The sequence below is a fragment of the Mustela erminea genome, chromosome 8 (genome assembly GCF_009829155.1).
Source record: "Mustela erminea isolate mMusErm1 chromosome 8, mMusErm1.Pri, whole genome shotgun sequence".
NCBI classification, from domain to species: domain Eukaryota; kingdom Metazoa; phylum Chordata; class Mammalia; order Carnivora; family Mustelidae; genus Mustela; species Mustela erminea.
The window spans coordinates 44,243,024-44,252,533 of record NC_045621.1 but is presented as its reverse complement, the minus strand read 5'-3'; positions in this window follow the sequence as shown (position 1 = coordinate 44,252,533).

Below are 9,510 nucleotides of genomic sequence, written 5' to 3'. Positions count from 1 at the left end.
TGTGTCTGCATCTCGTTCCTTGAGGACAGCAGTGTCATCCATTCATTGACACCAGGTGCCAGGGCCCTCAGGGTACGTGGTCTTATCCATTCCTCAGATGTCACAGTGACCCCTGAGGGAGGACCTGAAGCTCAGATAGGTTCAGTAACTTTTCTTAAACTAGATTTTTTTAAAAGATTTTATTTATTTAGGGACGCCTGGGTGGCTCAGTTGGTTAAGCAGCTGCCTTCGGCTCAGGTCATGATCCCCGCGTCCTGGGATCGAGTCCCACATCGGGCTCCTTGCTCAGCAGGGAGCCTGCTTCTCCCTCGGCCTCTGCCTGCCAATCTGTCTGCCTGTGCTCGCTCTCTCCCCTTCTCTCTCTCTGATAAATAAATAAAAAAAAATCTTTAAAAAAAAAAAAGATTTTATTTATTTATTTAACAAATAGAGATCACAAGCAGGCAGAGAGAGAGAGAGAGGAGAGGACGCAGGCTCCCTGCTGAGCAGAGAGCTGGATGTGGGGCTTGATCCCAGAACCCTGGGATCATGACCTGAGCCGAAGGCAGAGGCTTTAACTCACTGAGCCACCCAGGTGCCCCTCTTAAACTAGATTTTAATTTAAAAAGCCAGACACACTTCCAGGAAAAGTCAAGCATTATGGAAGGCTGGCCATGGAAAACCTGGGTCTTGCTCTGTCTTCTCACCCCATCCCTTCATCCCCCTCTCCAGGAATCTCCACAGTTAACCACTTCCTGGGTGGCCTTTTTGATGCTTTCCATGCATCTCAAGCGTAGATATCTAGGATAATTTATTTTTCTGCAAATGGGACCATTCTGTATGTACTTTTTGAACCCAATGGGACCATTGATTCAGCAGTGTGGCCCGTGCATCTGTGATGTGCCATGCTCTTTCCTCAGCACCAGGACACCGTGGTGAGGAGGACAAGCCCCTCCCTCGTGGGGCCCACCTGACCCATCACGTTGCTGTCCACAGAGGCTCCCCATGCACGATGGCCTCACCCAGGGTGTAGAGAGGGTTTCCACGCTTTTCCAAGACCAATACTCAGTGAACAGCCTGTGTAGTTTGCAGCATGTGCCATACATTTCTAGAATTAAGATGGCATGTCATTGAAAACGTGTACGTGTCCGATCGCTGCCCTGAAAGCCTGTTTTGCCTTACACTCCCACCTTCAGTGGAGGAGGAAGCTGTTTCCTGCACTCTCATTAGTAGTAGACGTCCCTATTTCACCAGTTTACAACTGTGAAGAAAAGTTTTTTTAAGGGAAGGACATTGAATTTTGTGGGTGCAAAACATGCACGGGTCTTGGTTAAAATTCCCTCTTTGTCTCTACTTTGTTTTCTTCTTCTTGCTTTGCTCCCCTCGTCTCTGCCCTCCCCCATTGCACCTGTCCTCTGCTGGGCCCTGAACTGACCTCCCTGGCACAGGCTGGGTGGGGGGGGCAGGGAGCATGCACAACTCTAGAGAGGCTGAGAACACATCCTGGGGGACAGCCTGTGCCCTTGTAACCAGGAATAGTTCCAGCAGGAAGTCCCACTGCCCAGAGCAGCAGGGCCTCTGTGTTAAGGACAATGTAATTTCAGGGGATACAGATATTTCCTGATTATTAATGTATAAGAAACAAAGGCCATGAGAGAAGAACAATAAATAGGGTTGGAGTGTGGAGGAAAATGTGACATGACCTTCCACCGGCAGGATCCTGAAGGAAGGCTTCCTAGAGGAGGTGGCATGTGAGCCCTGTAGGACAGGCAAGTTCTTGACAGGGGGAGGTAGGAGGTTAAGCAGAGGAGGACAAATTACCTTTAGACCCCAGAGGTCACCATGGTCCTGAATTTGATTTGAGAATTTCCTGTGACTATCTCTGGTCCCTGAAATGACACCAGAGAGTTGAGAAGGGAGAAGGGGGAGGAGGACAGGAACCAGGAAGTTGAAGCACACGGGCCTCCCCTGGGAGGGTATCCTGGAGAGGGAGTGCTCCCGCTGGAGAGGGAGCGCACCTGCTGGGGCTTCATTCTGCTTCTCCCCTCTTCTCTACGCTGGCCTCATGCCCATGTGAGCTCCCTCTCCAGCAGATTCCCAGGGAGAAGCTTCCTGGCAGTCAGTGGGGACTGGGATGGTTGGCGGCCCTGCAGTCCAGCCATGCTGCTCACCCTCCCTGAGCTCTAGGAGCCAAAGCCCAAGCAGGGAGGGTAGGCCGAGCCAGGAGTAGCAGGAGCCGGACAGGGACTCTGTACCCTGTAGAAGGAAAACCACAGAAGTGGACGAGCAGAGAGTTACCTGTTGCCATGTAACAAGTCACCCCACAGGTCAGCAGCCTAAAACCAGCACATGCTACGCCCTGGCATCCAGGCGTCAGGAACTAGGTGCGGCTTCATCTGGGGCTTCCACCTTTGGCGTATGTCTGAGGCCACCATTGGGGTGTCAGCCAGGTCCTTGTCAGAGGCTCCACACAGACCAGATCCACACACAGGCTTCCTCCATGGTGGGTGGCAGGGTTCAGCTCCTCCTGGGCTGTCCAACTGAGGACCTCGTCCTGTCCTGCTTTCTGGCTGGAGGCCTCCCTCAGCTCTCCATGCCCGGCAGGCGGCAGGCCACTTCCCTCTGGGGGCAGCCAGAGAGGGTGGATGAGGAGAAGGCGACATTTTCTGTAGCCTCATTTCAGAAGTGGCATCTGTCTGTCAGGAGCAGCCTGTACCCCAGGGGAGGGGATCACACAGGACATGGGGACCCGGAGAGTGGGGTCATGGAGGGCCACAACCTACCACCCACCGCTCTGTCTCTCCTCCTCCAGCGGCCCCCGGGCCTCCAGACATCACAATACTGGGGTCACTTCCAGAGTAGAGACGATCACCCTCGGCACTATGAACCCGCCCTAGAAAACACAGACCAGGGGATCACGGTACATCGTTTTCATGGACAAGGCTCAGCCGTTCCTAAAGGCGGAACTGCTTTTGTGAGCGGCGCTGCACCAAACGGGACTCACTCTGCAGGCATGAGGTCAGGTGTGACCGCTAACAGTTCAGAGGAGTCTCACCAACATGGTGCTGAGCGAAAGAGGCAGCATTGGAAGAGCACATACTGTATGATTCCATTTAGTGACGTTCAAACCTGGGAAACGTGAATCTGGAGCACAGTGTTGACCCTGGGGGCTGGTGACAGGAAGTGGCTTCTGGGATGCATGAAATATGCTGCTTTGTGATCTGGGCCCTAGTTAGTGGAAGTATGTCCTTTGTGAAAATTCATCAAGCTGTACACTTAGGATTTGTGTACTTGCTTGTAAATACGGTTTTATTTCAATAAAAGAAATTTACTTTAAAAAATCAAAGAAATCAATCATTACAAGCTGCAGAAAAATTTATACCCCATGGAAATAAAGTAGTAAAAATATTTTTTATAAAAAAAGTGAATAATATTTTTCACTGTCTTATGTGAATAAAGTATAAAAGCTTCCTAGTAAATTTACTTCCCTGGTTAAAAATTCTCAGAAAATGTTAGGGCAAATCTCATTTGTGAAAAGTCAAATATATTCATAAATAAGATATGGATTGCTTACCTCAGCGTCTGAGATGGGGCCCAGTAAAGCCTTTTGAGGAAGTGACCTTTGAGCTGACTTTGGGGGCTGATCAGCCACTTCCAGAGTGGGAGGAAGTTGTTCTAATCAAAGGGAATGGCAAGGACCCAGGCTTGAGTTCCAACAAGCCTGCTGTGTCCTGGAGAAAGAAAGGAGCCCAGAGGCAGCGCCACAGTCAAGGGATGGAACTCATGAGGGTGGAGGAGAGAGGTGGGGAGCTGACCCCATAAGCATAGCAGGGACTCTGGATTCATACCAAGCAAATGGGAAGCAATTGAGAGACTTAAAGCAGGGGAGGCAATAGGCCAAGTTATGTTTAAAATGATCTCTTTCCCTTTGTGGAAAATCAGCTGTAGGAGGGTAAGAGTCTAACAGGGAGGAGGCAGTCTCAATTGTCTAGAAATGTCGACATGCCTCAGAAATATGGGGGTTCAGTTCCAGAACACTACAATAAATCCGATATTATGGTAAAGTGAGTCAAGTGAACTTACTGGTTTACAGTGCATTTAAGTTATGTTTACATGGCACTGTAGTCTGTCAGATGGGCAATAGTATTATGTCTAAAAAATATACATACTTAAAATGTGTTTTCCTGCTAAAAAATGCTACCCATCATCTGAGCTCTCAGTGAGTTGCAGTCCTTTCGCTGGAGGAGGGGCTCACCATGATGTCCGTGGCTGCTGATGGATCAGGGTGGTGGCTGCTGATGGCTGGGGTGTCTATGGCAAGTTGCTAAAGTAAGACAATGATTTGCCCATCGATTGACTTCCTTTCTCAATTTCTCTGTTGAACGTGATGCTGTTGATGGCATTTCACCCCCAGGAGAACTTCCTGCTGCTGCTTTAATGCCTAAATGAACATCATATCCTAAACCCTCTGGTGTCTCTTCAACGGTCTTCACAGCATCGTCACCAGGACTAGATTCTGACTCGGGAAACCACTTTCTTTGCTTGGCCCCAGGAAGCAACGCCTCCTCCCTCAGGTTCAACCACAAGATTGCCGCGATTCGGTCCCATCTGCAGGATCCACTGGGAATTCCAGTTCTCCTGCTGTTTGCAGCCCCTCTGCAGTGATGTCCTCCACAGAAGACTTGAACCCTCCATGTCATCCACCAGGGCTGGAATCGTCCAGACTCTTATTAATGTTGCTATTTTGACCTCTTCTCATGAGTCACAACTGTTCTTAATGGTTTCTAGGATGGTGGATTCTTTCCAGATGGTTTTCAGTTTACTTCACCCAGATCCATTGGAGGAATCACTTTGACAGCTGAGCCTTGTGAAATGTACTTCTTAAATAATAAGACTTGAAAGTCAAAATGACTCCTTGAATCCACGGGCTGCAGGAGGGATGTTGTGTCGGCAGGTGTGAAAACAACACTCATCTCGTCCATCTCCATCAGAGCTCTTCCGTGACCCAGGACGGGGTCAGTGAGCAGTTGTATTTTGAAAGGAGTCTTTTTTTTTTTTTTTTTTTTTTTTTTTATGAGTGGTAGGTCTCAACAGTGGGCTTAAAATACTCAGCAAACGATGTTGTACACAGATGTGCTTTCATATTTATAGAGCACAAGCAGACTAGATTTCCCTTAATTGTGAAGGGCCCCAGGATTTTCAGAATTTTGGATGAGCACCGGCTTGAACTTAAAGTCAGCAGCCGCGTGAGCCCCTCGTGAGAGAGGCAGCCTGTCCCTTGAAGCTTTGAAGCCAAGCACTGACCTCTCTCTAGCTGCCAAAGTCCTAGATAACTTCTTCTTCCACCATAAGGCTGCTCTGTCTACGGGGGAAATCTGTCGTTTAGTGTAGCTATGTTCACTCCTCATCTCACTAGGTCTGGACAACCTGCTGCTTCACCTTGCACTGGTATATTATGGAGACGACTGACTTCTTTCCTTAAACCTCCTGCATCAGCCTCTGCCAGCTTCTGGCTTCTCTCCTGCAGCTCCGCCTCCTCTCTCAGCCTTCACAGAATGGAAGAGAGTCGGGGCCTTGCTCTGGGTGGGGCTTTGGCTTGAGGAAGTGTGGATCTTCTATCCGGACCAGGAAAACTGTCTCCACATCAGTAATAAGGCTGTTTTGCTTTCTTCTCATCATGTGTTCACTGGAGTGGCCCTTTTAATTTCCCCAAGAACTCATCTTTTGCATTCACAACCATTTGGTACAAAAGGCCTAGCCAGTTTCAAAGTGCCTTCCTCATTGTCATCATTTCTAGCTATTGATCGAAAGTGAAAGACACGTGCCTCTTCCTTTCACTTGCGCACTTAGAGGCCATTGTAGGGTTATTAACTGACCTAATTTCCATACTGTTGTGTCTCAGGGACACAGGCCCCAGGAGAGGGAGAGAGATGGGACTGGCTGGTGGGTGGAGCAGTCAGGACACACATGACATTGACTGGTTATCTGTTGTCTTATATGGGCAAGGTTTGTGGGGTCCCAAGACAATTACAGTAGTAACATCAAAGATCACTGATCACAAATCACCATAACGAATATAATGAACAAGTTTGAAATATTACAAGAATTACCAAAATGCGACACAGAGACCCAAAGTGAGCAAATGCTATTGGAAAAATGGCGCCAATAGACTTGTTTGACACTGGATTGCCACAAAACTTCCATTTGTAACAATGCAGTGTCTGTGAAGCCCAGTGTCTGTAGAGCCAAGTACAGTAAAATGAGGTCTGCCTGTAATTATATCTGGGATCACAGTGGCAGAAATGGGATGTGGAAGAGTTTTGGAAGTAGAACAGGCAAGATCTACTCCTGAATTGTATGTATGGGATGAAGGAAGGTAGGAATCAAGGCTGATGCCCAAGTTTTGGCAGGAGCCATTGGGTAAATGATGATCTGACAAAGATGAGGTTGAACAGGTTTTGGGGAGAGGACAGGAGTTGTATTTGGCATATACTATAAATGGCATAATTTGAGATGCCTACTGGATATCCAAGTGGGGATATATGTAGGTACAGTTCTGAGAGGAGGTCAAGACCAGAGTTATGTACAGATGTGTCATCAGAATGCAGGTGTATTTAAAGCCAGAGAACTAAAAAAGATGATTTTGGAAGCAAATAAATTAAAGACAAAAGAGGGTCTAGGACCACACCCTGGGGGTGTCAGTGTTTAGATAAAGGGAAGCCAATCCAATGAAAAGGGGGCTCAGAGTGGGCCACATTTCCCTTCTAATGTGAGGTGGGTGGGACTCCAGGATCTAAGGATTACAACCCCCAGAGGGTTTCTTTCCGCCATGACAGTAGCTGGCTTTATCATTCCAGGAAATGGCTACAGATTGCGATCAGAGGGTCAAGTAGAGCATGAATCCATCCATTGCCTTTTCAGGACACTGAAATTTTTCTAACCATGAAAGGGTCTATGGCTCTCCCACTGAGTTAAACTCACCCGTTTAGCATTTAGGAACCCTTGTGAAATGACCCTAAGTTAGGTTGGGACCTTAAGTCCTACCCAACTACCCGACCCCTCTCCATCCATTACAGAGATGTGGCGGCCCCACATGCATGCCATTGTGTACTGCCCTCTACCCAAGATGAACCTAACATTCACACCTGACTTTAAAAGCCCCAGAGAGAAGCTCTCCAGTCCAGCCTCACTCACAGCCCTTTCACCATTGCTGTGCACTCCACACATGCACTTGGACGCCTGTGTACACACATCTCTTGTATTTTGAGGATTGTCCAGTCTTGGTCCTGTATGAAGTTTGAGAATTACCAGTCCTGTTCCCTCCTGACTCTTCTTCCCCCAGCCTTAGGTGGTTATTGTATCAAGTGCTCATCTTTCTCACCTGAAGACATAAGGAGACCACCCCTCCACCCCCGCAGACCTATCCAACAGGCTATAGTACTTTCCTCCAAAGGCTGTTAAGAGATTATATCTAATTAACACATGCCAAGTGCCTAACTAGCACCTGGCCCCAAACAGGCCCCCAGTGTTCTCAGTTTTCTGCTCCTTCTTCATAATAAATATAGCAAAGTGAATTACTTTTGCAGAGGGTGAAGCCTTTTCGACATTTATGCACACTTTCCCACACCAGAGTTGCAATAAAATCCTTCCCGCTGCCTGAAAAACAGTACAGTTGTCATTTTCTTCATTCTCCTCCTGTACTCCAACTGCCTGCTGCCTTGGCCCACGAACAGGATCTTATGTGCTGGGTATTTGAGGTGTCAATATTCCACTCTGGACCACAAGCTCTTCCAGTTATTATTGCTCTGTAACAAACTACCCCCAAACTTAGCAGCTTAAGAATCATTTTTGCTTGTCATTCTGGGGGTAAGGAATTCTTGAAGGGCTCAGCTGGGCAGTCCTTGCTCGAGGTCTCTCACGAGGCCAGTCAGATGTTGGCTGGGGCAGGAGTCATCTGAGGGTTCCACTGGGATGGATATCCTTGATGACTCACCCAACAAGGCTGGCAGCCAGCGCTGGCTGTGGGCTGGGAGCTTGGCCCGCATTGTGGAGGGCTGTGCCTACATGGGGCTTCTCCAGCATGGCAGCCTCAGAGCAGCTGGACCCCTTGGTTGTGACCAACTTCCCATCAAGTGTCTCCAAAGAAGCGGGCAGAAGCTGCATGGACTTTCATGACCTAGCCTTGGAGATCAGATAGTGGCACCTCTTTCCTTCTCTGACAGCCAAGTGGTTACAGTTCATGCAGCTTCAAGGGGAGAAGACTCAGAGCCTATCCCTGAATGGAAGGGGGCAGGATACATTTTAGAAGAGCATGAGGGATGGGGGATACTGTCGCAGCAAACTTTGGAAAATACCGTCGGCCATGCAGGCTGCTGGTAATGTCCTGGGACAACAGATATTTCCCTTGTCTCTAGACAGTTTACATTCTTAAAATAAGAAATTGGGATTTTTTTTTAATAGCAAAATAATTTAGTTTGGGCAGTCCTGAGCAAGCTTGCAAGAGGCACCACTCTCGGTTCCAACCTTCTTGACAATCCTGAAGTAGGAAGGCTTGTGTCACCCACTCTGAGCTTCAAAAATTGACCTATTCCTTCATTTATTCATCCAACCAATATATGTGAGCACCTATTAAGCGCCAGGTGCTGGGATTACAGTTATGTGTAATACCAAGATGTGATTCCTGACCTCCAATGGCTTACAATCTGATGGGAGATACAGCTCATGAATGAAACACTTACATAAATACCTGTAAGACTGTGATGCGGACAAATCCTCTGACGGAGAGGTGCAAAGTGGGATCATGCTTAGGGCACTCTGGAAAGGTTTTCCTGAGGAATGGAGGACTCAGCTGAAATCTGAGGAATGAAGGGGCTTGGTGATGGAGGTTGTATCAGGTAGCTAGTGCTGCCTAACAAATTACTGCAAACTAAGCAGCTTAAAGCCACACCCATCTTGTCCCCCACCATTTCCACAGGTTGGGAATCTGGGTCTTCTGCAAGGCTGCAGTCAGGTGTTGGCCAAGGCTGGGCTTTCATCTGAGGCTCAACTAGGAAGGCTTCTAAGTCAGCTTCTAAGCTCAGATGGCTGTTGGTGGCATTTGTCTCCTTGTGGGGTCTTGGGATGAAGGTCTTAGCTTCTTGCTATCACCTGGAAGTCATCCTCAGTTCCTCACTGTGATTCTCTCCACAACATGGTAGCTTGCTTCTTCAGAGCCAGCAAGGGAGGGAGGATCCCCAAGCAGGATGGGTGTCACAGACCTGTGTCAAAGAATCACATCCACATAATCACATGTGTCTTGACACTTTTGCTAGACTCTGTTGGCCAGAGTAAGTCATGGTGTTGGTCACACTCAAGGGAAGGGGACCACACAAGGGTTGAATCCTAGGAGATGGAGATCATGGGGGCCACTCAGAGGCTATCTTCCATAGAGGGGTTCTGCGATAAGAGCACAGGTCTGTGTCAACCCAAGAAGGAGAACAGACTGAAGGAGGTGGGAGCAGGAAGAGAATGGTTCCAGCTGGGACACGCTGA